This window comes from Culex quinquefasciatus, chromosome 1 (assembly GCF_015732765.1).
Source record: "Culex quinquefasciatus strain JHB chromosome 1, VPISU_Cqui_1.0_pri_paternal, whole genome shotgun sequence".
Taxonomy (NCBI): Eukaryota; Metazoa; Arthropoda; class Insecta; order Diptera; family Culicidae; genus Culex; species Culex quinquefasciatus.
In genome coordinates, this window is record NC_051861.1 from 52,009,546 (window position 1) to 52,024,691 (window position 15,146).

The window sequence follows — 15,146 nt, forward strand, 5'->3', positions numbered from 1 at the left end:
TTTGGTGTCTTCGGCAAAGTTGTAGCTATGGATACGGACTACACTAGAAAAAAATAATACACGGTAAAAAAAATTTGGTGATTTTTTTATTTAACTTTTTGTCACTAAAACTTGATTTACAAAAACACTATTTTTAATTTTTTTATTTTTGATATGTTTTAGAGGACATAAAATGCCAACTTTTCAGAAATTTCAGGTTGTGCAAAAATCATTGACCGAGTTATGAATTTTTAATCAATACTGATTTTTCAAAAATCGAAATTTTGGTCGTAAAATTTTTCAACTTCATTTTCGATGTAAAATTAAATTTGCAATCAAAAAGTACTTTAGTGAAATTTTGATAAAGTGCACCGTTTTCAAGTTATAGCCATATTTAAGTGACTTTTTTGAAAATAGTCGCAGTTTTTCATTTTTTAAAATTAGTGCACATGTTTGCCCAGTTTTGAAAAAAATATTTTTGAAAAGCTGAGAAAATTCTCTATATTTTGCTTATTCGGACTTTGTTGATACGACCTTTAGTTGCTGAGATATTGCAATGCAAAGGTTTAAAAACAGGAAAATTGATGTTTTCTAAGTTTCACCCAAACAACCCACCATTTTCTATCGTCAATATCTCAGCAACTAATGGTCCGATTTTCAATGTTAATATATGAAACATTTGTGAAATTTTCCGATCTTTTCGAAAAAAATATTTTCAAAATTTTCAAATCAAGACTAACATTTTAAAAGGGCGTAATATTGAATGTTTGGCCTTTTTGAAATGTTAGTCTTGATTTGAAAATTCCGAAAATATTTTTTTTCGAAAAGATCGGAAAATTTCACAAATGTTTCATATATTAACATTGAAAATCGGACCATTAGTTGCTGAGATATTGACGATAGAAAATGGTGGGTTGTTTGGGTGAAACTTAGAAAACATCAATTTTCCTGTTTTTAAACCTTTGCATTGCAATATCTCAGCAACTAAAGGTCGTATCAACAAAGTCCGAATAAGCAAAATATAGAGAATTTTCTCAGCTTTTCAAAATATTTTTCAAAACTGGGCAAACATGTGCACCAATTTTAAAATAAAAACTGCGACTATTTTCAAAAAGTCACTTAAATATGGCTATAACTTGAAAACGGTGCACTTTATCAAAATTTCACTAAAGTACTTTTTGATTGCAAATTTGATTTTACATCGAAAAATGAAGTTGAAAAATTTTACGACCAAAATTTCGATTTTTGAAAAATCAGTATTGATTAAAAATTCATAACTCGGTCAATGATTTTTGCACAACCTGAAATTTCTGAAAAGTTGGCATTTTATGTCCTCTAAAAAATAAAAAAATTAAAAATAGTATTTTTTGTAAATCAAGTTTTAGTGATAAAAGTTAAATAAAAAATCACCAAATTTTTTTACCGTGTATTATTTTTTCCAGTGTAGTCCGTATCCATACCTACAACTTTGCCGAAGACTTCAAATCGATCAAAAATTCCTTCAAAAGATACAGATTTTTGAATTTTCATACATCATTTTTGTGGACAGCTGCCAAATTTGTATGGAAAATTATATGGACAAACTAATGATGCAAAATGGCTTCTTTGGGCATACCGAAGGCACCAAAAAAGTTTCAGTCGGATTAAAAAATACAAAAATTAAAATTGAAGAAAAAAGACCGATTTCGTAGAGAATTGCTCTACTATAAAAACATGTAAGAATCTTGATTTTGAACCAAATTGGACCACCCCGTCTTATTTGGCACCGACCCAAAGTGTTGCGAATTGGAACATTGGAACTTACACGCGTAATTCTCTATCAACTCACACGAAATCGGGAAAAGTTGCCCCGACCCCTCTTCGATCTGCGTGAAACTTTGCCCTAAGAGGTATCTTTTGTCCCTAATCACGAATCGAGGTCCGTTGTTTTATATCTCGTGCCGGAGGGGTGGTACAGTCATCCCTCATATTCGGAACAGTTTACAGATCGGCCAATGTTCAAAAAATCATAGAAAATCGATAATTGAACTTAATGATTCGCTTTTACCTTCATTTGAAAGCTTTTTTATTGCGATCTTTCGAATGCTGTGAAAATGTTAGCCTTTATATCAAGTTTTCGAAGAAAAACTTTGACCCTTGAAATCCACAAATTCGGCACATTTTATTCTTACGGATGTAAACAAACTTTGGTTCTCTCCATGAGTACATATTTTTTTTACAAAATAATGACTTCACGCACTGAAACCAACGAAACTCAAGCTTAGTTATGTTTTATGAACGGTCTGATAACTTTTTTGTGAAAATATCAGTCAAATTCAGATGTTCCACAATTGTGAGAGGCACAATAACATTCCACAATCATTAAACAGGCAATTTAGAGGCAAAGTTTTGCCGCTCTGGATAAAATTGTCTTGAAATGAGGTTTTTCGTTCCAAAAGCACTACTTTTGCTTGTGAAATTGCAAGAGAATGTCCAAATGATGGTCCTAAAAATAGTAGGGTCGACAAAAAAGCTGCATATGCCATGTTATTGACAAATTACCACAAAAGTGTTCCGAATTTGTGGGTGTTCCGAATATGTGGGATGACTGTACGACACCTTCCATTTTTGAACATGCGAAAAAATAGTTGTTTTTCAATGATTTGCAGCCTGAAACGGTGATGAGATATAAATTTGGTGTCAAAAGAACTATTATGTAAAATTGTACGCTTGATTTGATGCCCTACTCAGAATTCCGAAAAAACGTATTTTTTATTGAAAAAAAAAAATACACTAATAAAGATTTAAAAATATTGCCATTTTCCGTTTCTCGACTGCAAAAAATTTTGGAACATGTCATTTTAAGGGAAATTTTATGTACTTTTCGAATCAACATTGACCCAGAAGGGTCATTTTTTCATTTACAACAAATATTTTTATTTTAAACTTTCATGTTTTTCTAACTTTGCAGGGCTACTTTTAAGAGTGTAACAATGTTCTACAAAGTTGTAGAGCAGGCAATTAGACAAGTCTACAACTTCAGACTTAACTGCAACTTAAAAAATCGTTATCTTAAGAGATTTCAATTCGCCCAACTTTCAAAAAATAGATTCTTATGTAAAATCGTCTGGGGAACACGATGGTGAGGTTTAATTCAAAATGTATGTTGAGAAAATCGCGTGTAAAGTTTTCAATTGCGCAAAATGCGCCAAAATTTGATTCTAGTCGAAAATCTGACGACACCATTCAATTCAGCACACAATTTCCTTTAAAAATAATTGTCAAGTTTAGTTATATCATTTTTGTGTCCGAAATATGGCCATTTGATAAATAAGGTTTTTTGAGAAAAAAAAAAATGCAAAATCGCAAAACTTTGGGGCGGTGCCAAATATGGTCCAGTTCGGTTCAAAATCGAGATTCTTACATGTTTCGATAGTATCAATAGCTCTACAAAATTTAAGCTTGATCAGAGAAAGTGCATTTCGAGTGGTGTGGCAGTTGGCGCGAAATGACCCATAAGCTATTGTGTTTCATATACCGTAAACCGGGGTGACTTTGATAGGATTTCAATTTGTTTTTAGAATATTTTCCAACAGGTTAGGTTTTTCTCAAGATTATTATTTATAAAACATGTACTGGGGTAGGCCACACAAAGTCCATGCACTATTTTGGAAAAAAAGTTTTTTCAATAGTGTTTAGAAAAATAGTTACGTTAAAAATTCTTGGTTTTAAATCCGGGGTGACTTTGATAGTCATAGTTTTTCTTGTTTAAATCATATTTAAGATGTTCAAACTATATTTGTACGTTAAATGTACCATCACTAAAGTAGCTGATATAGTTTGTAAGAAAAAAATCAATGTTTATATTAAGTTAACTAAGTTTATAAGCTTTTTGACAAAATACCTATAAATTTTAGATAAAATTGTTAAAAAGTCTGAATTTTGCCTGAAATTTGTTAAAAATAGTTTTGTTTATAAAATTATCGATTTATATTGCATTTTATACTGAATTCGAAGCACGAATCACAAGTTTTCACATTTTACATGAAATTTGTTCAACTGTATTTGCCTATAAATTTGGAAAATTTTTTAAATTGTGTTTCAAAAACACATATTATTTATTATTTACAAACTTATTTAACCTTCTCCTAGTGGAAAATTGTCCAAAGAATCCGAAAATGCATTCCGTTTTCCGATTAAAAATCATGTTCATTGAGAAAATCATGACACTTTGAGAAGTTTAAAATAATGACTTTCATCCACATTTTCTTAACTATAGTTAACTAACTCTATAAACTTTTCAAAAATTTATGAAAAGTTCTTCATGAGGTACTTTGAACACTTCTCTACCACGGTCAGTATGTTTCTGAACCATTCCTTACGTATTTTAATTGTACTCTTCATTTTGCGGAAAAATCGCAAACCTATCAAAGTCACCCCGGCTATCAAAGTCACCCCGTTTTACGGTATTTATAGGACCTTAAAAAACTCTAGAAATAATTACAATGCATGCAAATATTGATACAATTTAGGCCTAGAACATTAATTGAAGTAGAGACATTTTTTCTTGATAAATGTAAACATCAAAATTTCAAATTGTTAAAAAATAGTAATTTTTTTATGGAATTTAAAAAATAGAGTAACTAAACAAAAACACCTATGAAATAGAAATAAAAGAATCTATCATAATCGTTAGCATGGAAATACAAATGTAATCCAAATGCTGTACTACTGTGATGAGTTGCTAGAACCTTAGTAAAAAAACAAAAAGACTTCCGAAGCAAACGCAACAATGGCAGTAGCATCCTTTCAACATTTTCCCATTGCTGACAGCAAGATAAATAACCTCACAACCTCACAATTCACAGCGTCCAGGCAGTCATTAATCTCACTCCTTCCATCGCTGGACCATTCCCAGCTCATCAGATTTAATGTTTATTACCGTGCTTTAATGGTCATCATCAACTTTTCCTTCACATCTGATCATAAGACTTTGTTTCTTTGTTCTAGATTTAATGTGCCACGTAAGAGACGACCGACGCAAACCAAGAGTGTTGGGTTTAGGAGTTGTCGAAGGGTTTTTTTTTCAAAGGATGAGATAAAAAACCACACACTTTTATCATCGGCAACATCTTTTTTGTTTTTTTTTTCTTGTTGTGTTGCTTGTTTTCCCCCATGCTTGTCCTCGATGATGCTAGAGAACTGAGTACGAAAAAAGGCGTTAACTGAGTTTGGTTTGCTTTAGTACACATTTCGCACTCAGGTCCCATCAAAGCAAAGTTCTTTCCTAGAAGGTACCCGATGAAAGTGTTCAGACACCGTGTGTGTGCCCTAGTACCATCACGTGAAGGCACCAGAGCGAACGAAAGCGTGTAACACACTGTTGATTTTCTACCACATCAAGCTTGACCACTTTTGCTGCTGCCTGTTCTCCCAAACTCCATTAGAAGCTATATGCAATCAAACATCGTTAGGAAAAGTGAACGAAGTTTTCCCACTTACTTTTATTTTCGATCTCATCTCTTTCGTTCTTGATTCATGGCAGATTTAGTCCGAAAGACCTTGGCACAGAATCGCAAACACGTACATACCCACGAACAACTTTGCACGAGTGCTGCAGAACACCGAACAACTCGGAAGACCGACACCACCCTGATCCTTCATTTGTCTTGTTGTGGCAATCAAACAAGAGCCGCAGCCAGCACCGTTTGAGCTTTGATTTATTTACACAAGATAATCTGCGGCTGCTCAAACTCGAACGTTTCCCGTTGCACCAAATGATACACAAACGTAAACACACACATACACACACACACACACACACACACACACACACACACACACCTAACTTGTACGAAGGATTAAAACTTGTTGGATGAAAGTAAGCACAGTTTAACTGTTGAATGTGGTGGAGGTAAGGGTGTAAACCACGCCATTCATAACTATGTGGGTGAAGAAACTTTCGTATTTACATTGGTGATGAAACTTGCGAAAGTCAAGCAATGATCTTTTACTAAATTTTCCGCTGTGGATTCATACCTACCCCCTAATCATTTGTTTGAGCTTGCGTCACTTCAACTTGTATTTTTGATCTTTTTGTGGTATTGGTATCGATGACAACATTGAGGGAAAAATAAATTGCTTTACAGGGGAAAAGCATCTAACTCCATCGTGCCCCAAAAGTTGCCATACACCCAGAACTGGGCATCGGCATACGAGAGGATAAAGAGCACGATTCGGTAGTAAAATGGTACTGTGTGCGGACGGAGAGGATAAATCCCGAAATTACCCAGAGTACTTTACTCATGGTTCCTTTTCCAAAAAAGTTCATCTATCAAAAAAAAAAGTACCAATACCGAGACTCGAACCCAAAACCTTCGGCATATTGAACCGTGCCTTTGCCGTATGGGCCACCATGTTTCGGTGACTAAGTGGCGGTCATTTTCCATATAAGCCACTCAATAAGATGAACTGTTCCAATGAACGAATGAACACGCGAGAGGACTATACTCTCGCAAAATAGCACTTTCCTCACGTTTCTTTTCGTGAGGACCATCCCTTCGTTCTTTAACTTTGGGTTTAGTAAATGTTTTATTTTGTCTAGCTCTTGACATTTTTTGCTGGAAAATTGTCTCATTTCGATCGGATTTTTCTTTTTTACCGGTTACAAAGAACTGCGGCGAGAGTGTCATTCTGCGATGTCGCAGATAAAATATTTAGCTGATTTTGGAATCCTGCAGCACTTTCTGGTTCTACGAAAAAAACATCGCTTATTCTAGCGAAGCTGATCCAACAAACAGAGAAGATTTTTACTAAACAAGGTTCCAAACGGATTAAACAATAAAAACAGCTTCTCAATGGATACAACCGCATCGTCTCCATAAACAATTTCCATTCATAATTATAAAAAATTACAATCTCACCTTCAACATTCTTAAGATTTGTTGACTTCAACTCCAGGTCCAATTTTTCATGATCTACCATTTTTTAATGATCGATAACAATACTTTTTACTTTTGGTGAATAGTAAATTGGTTCCACTTTGACAGTTCAAAATTGAGTCCGTTTTGCGAACCATTATTCAGTACCCAGATTAGTTAGTTACTGTAAACAAAATAAGCAAACTTCACACAGCGTGCATGTGCAAAAACAAAAACAACTCGCTTGAAGCCAAATTCACGCATATAAGCGTCCGCAACTATTTCCGCCGCCAGCGGCTAAGTATTGCTGATTTCGTCTCGAAAGGAGGAGGTCGCGAGAAAAAGACCTCCGCGTGTGTCGCACGATTTTGAACCGCCCGTGCGGATTCCTCGCGGAAGATTGTTGGGAATTCGCTCGGTGGCAGAAAACGCGATAATTGCGTTCGGCGCGTAAGTCGTGCACCTGTTGGAGCATCCAGCGGCCGATCGGACTGAACGAAATCGTCCCAAAAGACGCTGCGAAAATCATGGGTTTGATTCCCATCTACTCCAACCTTTCATCGGATGGGGAAGTAAAAACGTCGGTCCCGGCCTTGGATGTTGTTAGGCCGTTAAGTCATTCCAAGAGTAAGAGTCGACTCAACGCTATAAATACAAACAACACACCAAACCAAGCCTGCTCCAGCGGAATCGCTGGCGGCGGTTGGACTCGCAATCCAAAGGTCATCCGTTCGAACCCAGGAGTGGAAGGTTCCTTGGAGTAAATAGGTTTGTGTGTTCTCCCCATTCAATACTTTGGAATCCAAGGTTCGAGCAGAAACTTGAAATAGAGCACACGATAGACCTGGGGTCGTTAAAGTTTTAGAAAAAAAGATTCAAATCTCAATAGTCTGCAATTAGCAGAGCAGCGAATCAGACGTGCGTTCCTTCAACACCAAATAAGTGCTAAAAAGTGCTAAAATGCCTCACGGCGGTCCTCACCAGCAGGATCGGCAGATTTGAAGAAGCTAAAGAATGCCGAAGCGCTACCTGCAAAGCCAGGCAGTTTGAGCAAGGAAGCTCAAAATTCGTCTGGTAACCAGTTCGCTACCCTCCCTGTGGACGTAAGCGAGAAGGAAGAATTTGAACGACGGGAAAAGTTGCCACCCATTTTTGAAAAAAAAAACATCGTCATCGGATTTAGAGCGCAAGTGGCTGACCAGATTTATTAAATCTTGTGCTTTACGAGCTTCCATTCGCTGGTGTGCTGATGGACTCAACATTCTGCTACCTGGCAGAAAGGATTGCAACTACGTTCTGGATTTCTTGAACAACACAAAGATTGAATACTACAGCCATGACGATCCAGGTAAACGCCCCATGAAACAGGTCCTCCGAGGCCTGTACGACGTGGATGTGAGTGTGCTGAAAGAAGAGCTAAAAATTCTTAAGTTGAACGTGATCGAAGTCTTCAAGATGACGAGACACAACAAGGACATCAAGTATCGTGATCAACTGTACCTGGTTTATCTCGAGAAAGGATCGACAATGCCGTCTGAGCTGAAAGCAGTTCGGGCAATTTTCAACATCATCGTGACTTGGGAACGTTATCGTACAGTGCACCGTGTTGTGACGCAATATTCGAACTGCTTGCAATTTGGAAATGGTGGAAGGAACTGTTACATCAAGAGTCGTTGTGCAACCTGCGGAGGTGAGCACAAAACTCAAGCTTGCAACACAATCAACGAGAACATCGAAGCGAAATGCTTCTATTGCGGCGGCGACCATTCGACCAAGAATCGAAGCTGCCCAAAACGAGCTGAGTTTGTAAAAATTCAGCAGCAAGCAACGACGAGGCACCAACCAAATCGTAGCAAACTACCACCAGCATTCATGGACGTGGATTTTTCTGCTTTGGCGTCACCAGAAGTGGAATCTGATCGAGTGGTTCCAAATCTGCAGCCATTGCCGTTGAATCAGCGGCAAAAAGTTGCAGAGAATACAACACCTCCAGGTTTCAGTTTGCAACTGTGAGAAAACCAACCAACATCAACGGATGAAGGCAGTAGTTACCTGTTTTCACCACAAGAACTTCTGAACATTTTCATCGAGATGACAACAACATTGTGTGGTTGCAAAACTCGTGCGGAACAAGTTAGAACGCTTGGAGGATTTAGCTTAAAATACAGTTCTTAGTTTACTCGCTCTCGTTTTCGTTGTAAGTCAGGATTAGTTGTTAAAGTGATTTTTTTTTCTTTTTTACCCAAAAGTCTTTTATTCACTGCAAAAAAGTAAAACAATTTGAAGTAAATAAAATAATGTGAACAGTAAATGATAAAACAAAAAAAAAAAAAAACAACAGAGATGAAGAACATTATGCCATGCCACTTAGCATGGAAAAGAAATGTAATTATTTTCTGTAATTTTTTTGAAAACTTTTTCTTACTCTTGCTTTCTATTTAAAATTTATTAGTAATAATACTTTCGATTGAATTACGATGTAACACACAGCTGAAAGGAACTCCAAAACTCTATTATGTACTTTAATGAACTCATTGTATCTTGATTATTCACAAATAAACCGAATTGAATTAAATTGAAATGTAATTATTATAAGAAAGTTCAATTAATACATATTTAATTTTTTTTTTTCAAATCTCGATTTAGAATGTATTAATCAAAAAATGATTTTCTTTGTATTATTTGTAGAGCATCGTTCGTAATTTTCATTTCAATTTACTATTTCTGAACCCTGAATTCTGAACCATCATTGACAGTTATTGTCCACGAGTGAAAGACACCATCTCTGTACGATTAACAGAAAAGGTCCTACGTGATAACTCGTTCCAAGGGGACCATTGATAACACTACTCGACAAAACAAAACTTGTGTCAAGGGATTAACGTTATCTCATCCGTTCCTGAGAGAAAAGGCATCCCCGAATCCGATGCAATCGACAGAATTTGATTTTATGTCCACGCGGACTGACGAGAAGTTGGTACATTTTTTAACATATAAAATCGAACAATTTAAAAAAAACCATGCGTCTCCTCCCAATTATATGAGCCATCTACAAGAATATGGAAGCGCCTGGTGCATAGCCATTTCCTTTAAGCATAACGGAAACAACCAATACAAATGTATAAAAAAGTTGTCAAGTTCTCGAGGGGTCCACAGCTAGCATTTTTTGTACGATTATAAAAAATAAATATTAAAAGTTTAAAATTAATTTATTTAAAAAACATATTTTTTGATTTACTTGTTTACTAAAATTTTATGTATCTCAAAGGTCTAGGGGTACTTCGGGATGTCCATGGGCATCCAAGGACTGCCTGGAGTTAAGATCTACGAGTCTACCGCCGTAGCAAGCAAGAGGTCGTCGGATTTTGACCCGGATCATGTGCATATAGCATCAGTGCATATGGTAGACTACTATATGAATGTGTTGGGATGTTCATGGTCATCCAAGGACTCCCTGGAGTTAAGATCTACGATCTACCGCCGTAACAAGCAAGAGGTCGTCGGATTTTGACCCCGGATCATGTGCGTATAGCATCAGTGGATATATTAGACTACTGTATGAATATGTTGGGAAGTCCATGGTCATCCGAGGACTCCCTGGTGTTAAGATCTACGAGTCTACCGCCGTAACAAGCAAGAGGTCGTCGGATTTTGACCCCGGATCATGTGCCTATAGCATCAGTGCATATGTTAGACTACTATATGAATGTGTTGGGATGTTCATGGTCATCCGAGGACTCCCTGGAGTTAAGATCTACGAGTCTACCGCCGTAACAAGCAAGAGGTCGTCGGATTTTGACCCCGGATCATGTGCGTATAGCATCAGTGCATATGGTAGACTACTATATGAATGTGTTGGGATGTTCATGGTCATCCGAGGACTCCCTGGAGTTAAGATCTACGAGTCTACCGCCGTAACAAGCAAGAGGTTGTCGGATTTTGACCCCGGATCATGTGCATATAGCATCAATGATGGTACGAGTCTACCGCCGTAACAAGCAAGAGGTTGTCGGATTTTGACCCGGATCATGTGCATATAGCATCAGTGCATATGGTAGACTACTATATGAATGTGTTGGGATGTTCATGGTCATCCAAGGACTCCCTGGAGTTAAGATCTACGATCTACCGCCGTAACAAGCAAGAGGTCGTCGGATTTTGACCCCGGATCATGTGCGTATAGCATCAGTGGATATATTAGACTACTGTATGAATATGTTGGGAAGTCCATGGTCATCCGAGGACTCCCTGGTGTTAAGATCTACGAGTCTACCGCCGTAACAAGCAAGAGGTCGTCGGATTTTGACCCCGGATCATGTGCCTATAGCATCAGTGCATATGTTAGACTACTATATGAATGTGTTGGGATGTTCATGGTCATCCGAGGACTCCTGGAGTTAAGATCTACGAGTCTACCGCCGTAACAAGCAAGAGGTCGTCGGATTTTGACCCCGGATCATGTGCGTATAGCATCAGTGCATATGGTAGACTACTATATGAATGTGTTGGGATGTCCATGGTCATCCGAGGACTCCCTGGAGTTAAGATCTACGAGTCTACCGCCGTAACAAGCAAGAGGTCGTCGGATTTTGACCCCGAATCTTGTGTGTATAGCATCAGTGCATATGATAGACTACTATATGAATGTGTTGGGATGTTCATGGTCATCCGAGGACTCCCTGGTGTTAAGATCTACGAGTCTACCGCCGTAACAAGCAGGAGGTCGTCGGATTTTGACCTCGGATCATGTGCGTATAGCATCAGTGCATATGATAGACTACTATATGAATGTGTTGGGATGTTCATGGTCATCCAAGGACTCCCTGGAGTTAAGATCTACGAGTCTACCGCCGTAACAAGCAAGAGGTCGTCGGATTTTGACCCCGGATCATGTGCGTATAGCATCAGTGGATATGGTAGACTACTGTATGAATATGTTGGGATGTTCATGGTCATCCGAGGACTACCTGGTGTTAAGATCTACGAGTCTACAGCCGTAACAAGCAAGAGGTCGTCGGTTTTGACCCCGGATCATGTGCGTATAGCATTAGTGCATATGGTAGACTACTATATGAATGTCTTGCTTGCTACGGCGGTAGACTCGTAGATCTTAATGGTCATCCGAGGACTCACCGGTTTTAAGATCTATGAGTCTACCGCCGTAACAAGCAAGAGGTCGTCGGATTTTGACCCCGGATCTTGTGTGTATAGCATCAGTGCATATGGTAGACTACTGTATGAATGTGTTGTGATGTTCATGGTCATCCAAGGACTCCCTGGAGTTAAGATCTACGAGTCTACCGCCGTAACAAGCAAGAGGTCGTCGGATTTTGACCCTGGATCATGTGCTTTATTCATTCACATTCATATAGTAGTCTACCATATGCACTAATGCTATACGCACATGATCCGGGGTCAAAATCCGACGACTTCTTGCTTGTTACGGCGGTAGACTCGTAGATCTTAACTCAAGGAGTCCTTGGATGACCATGAACATCCCAACACATTCATATAGTAGTCTACCATATGCACTGATGCTATTCGCACATGATCCGGGGTCAAAATCCGACGACCTCTGCTTGCTATGGCGGTAGACTCGTAGATCTTAACTCCAGAGAGTCCTCGGATGACCATGAACATCCCAACACATTCATATAGTAGTCTAACATATGCACTGATGCTATACGCACATGATCCGGGGTCAAAATCCGACGACCTCTTGCTTGTTACGGCGGTAGACTCGTAGATCTTAACACCAGGGAGTCCTCGGATGACCATGGACATCCCAACACATTCATACAGTAGTCTAATATATCCACTGATGCTATACGCACATGATCCGGGGTCAAAATCCGACGACCTCTTGCTTGTTACGGCGGTAGACTCGTAGATCTTAACTCCAGGGAGTCCTTGGATGACCATGAACATCCCAACACATTCATATAGTAGTCTACCATATGCACTGATGCTATACGCACATGATCCGGGGTCAAAATCCGACGACCTCTTGCTTGCTACGGCAGTAGAATTGTAAATCTTAACTCCAGGGAGTCCTTGGATGACCATGAACATCACAACACATTCATACAGTAGTCTACTATATCCACTGATGCTATACGCACATGATCCGGGGTCAAAATCCGACGACCTCTTGCTTGTTACGGTGGTAGACTCGTAGATCTTAACTCCAGGGAGTCCTTGGATGACCATGAACATCCCAACACATTCATATAGTAGTCTACCATATGCACTGATGCTATACGCACATGATCCGGGGTCAAAATCCGACGACCTCTTGCTTGTTACGGCGGTAGACTCGTAGATCTTAACACCAGGGAGTCCTCGGATGACCATGAACATCCCAACACATTCATATAGTAGTCTAACATATGCACTGATGCTATACGCACATGATCCGGGGTCAAAATCCGACGACCTCTTGCTTGTTACGGCGGTAGACTCATAGATCTTAACACCAGGGAGTCCTCGGATGACCATGAACATCCCAACACATTCATGCAGTAGTCTACCATATCCACTGATGCTATACGCACATGATCCGGGGTCAAAATCCGACGACCTCTTGCTTGTTACGGCGGTAGACTCATAGATCTTAACACCAGGGAGTCCTCGGATGACCATGAACATCCCAACACATTCATGCAGTAGTCTACCATATCCACTGATGCTATACGCACATGATCCGGGGTCAAAATCCGACGACCTCTTGCTTTTTACGGTGGTAGACTCGTAGATCTTAACTCCAGGGAGTCCTCGGATGACCATGGACATCCCAACACATTCATACAGTAGTCTACCATATCCACTGATGCTATACGCACATGATCCGGGGTCAAAATCCGACGACCTCTTGCTTGTTACGGCGGTAGACTCGTAGATCTTAACTCCAGGGAGTCCTTGGATGACCATGAACATCCCAACACATTCATATAGTAGTCTACTATATGCACTGATGCTATACGCACATGATCCGGGGTCAAAATCCGACGACCTCTTGCTTGCTACGGCGGTAGACTCGTAGATCTTAACTTCAGGGAGTCCTCGGATGACCATGAACATCCGAACACATTCATATAGTAGTCTATCATATGCACTGATGCTATACGCACATGATCCGAGGTCAAAATCCGACGACCTCTTGCTTGTTACGGCGGTAGACTCGTAGATCTTAACTCCAGGCAGTTCTTGGATGCCCATGGACATCCCGAATTACCCCTAGACCTTTGAGATACATAAAATTTTAGTAAACAAATAATAAAATATAAATATGTTTTTTAAATAAATTAATTTTAATCTTTTAATATTTATTTTTTATAATCGTACAAAAAATGCTAGCTGTGGACCCCTCGAGAACTTGACAACTTTTTTATACATTTGTATTGGTTGTTTCCGTTGTGCTTAAAGGAAATGGCTATGCACCAGGCGCTTCCATATTCTTGTAGATGGCTCATATAATTTGGAGGAGACGCATGGTTTTTTTTTAAATTGTTCGATTTTTTATGTTAAAAAATGTACCAACTTCTCGTCAGTCCGCGTGGACATAAAATCAAATTCTGTCGATTGCATCGGATTCGGGGATGCCTTTTCTCTCAGGAACGGATGAGATATCGTTAATCCCTTGACACAAGTTTTGTTTTGTCGAGTAGTGTAATCCATCGAAAATGTAGTGTTGTCAATTTTTTTCTGCATTGAAATGAAAAAAAAAAAGTGATCAGGAATGATTTTTAATCAGTGTTTTTTTTTCGTTGTACAGAAACATTAACAAAGGACCCTATTGTGAGCATAAAGAAACTCAAAGTTTGTTTCTGCCTTCCTCACCTTACTGATGAAAGGCTATAAAATTACTCGAAAAATGAACTTCGTAATTCGTCACCTTACACCAACTTTCATGTATTCATATCAACTCAGAATAAAAAACCTAAACAAATGCCTGGAGAAGAAAGATATTTAAAAGACCTTTCCAGCGAGTTTATAAGATTGTTGATCTGACATCCCTTTCAAAAGTTATAAGCATTTGAGTGTCATTTAAACACTTTCAGAGAACGGATTTAGATATTTTAATGAAAAAATTGTCCGTATTTGTCATGCGTCCCATCATTGGATAAGTTATCGAAAGACGTTTTCAACGTGTCCAAAGAATTATGTATGATGCAATTCTGACTGAATATATTCACTATATGAATCTGCAACAACAAAATCAAATGGTTTCGGAGAAGTATCGAGCTAAAGGTACCATGCGTTTCCATA

The 15,146-nt window shown here is 38.5% G+C and overlaps 1 protein-coding gene across 1 annotated transcript in view; it reads right to left on the minus strand.

Annotated features, from left to right (window-relative positions):
* Nucleotides 1-15,146, minus strand: part of LOC6039306 — a 423,209-nt gene that overhangs the window by 74,587 nt on the left and 333,476 nt on the right. The window lies entirely within an intron of this gene.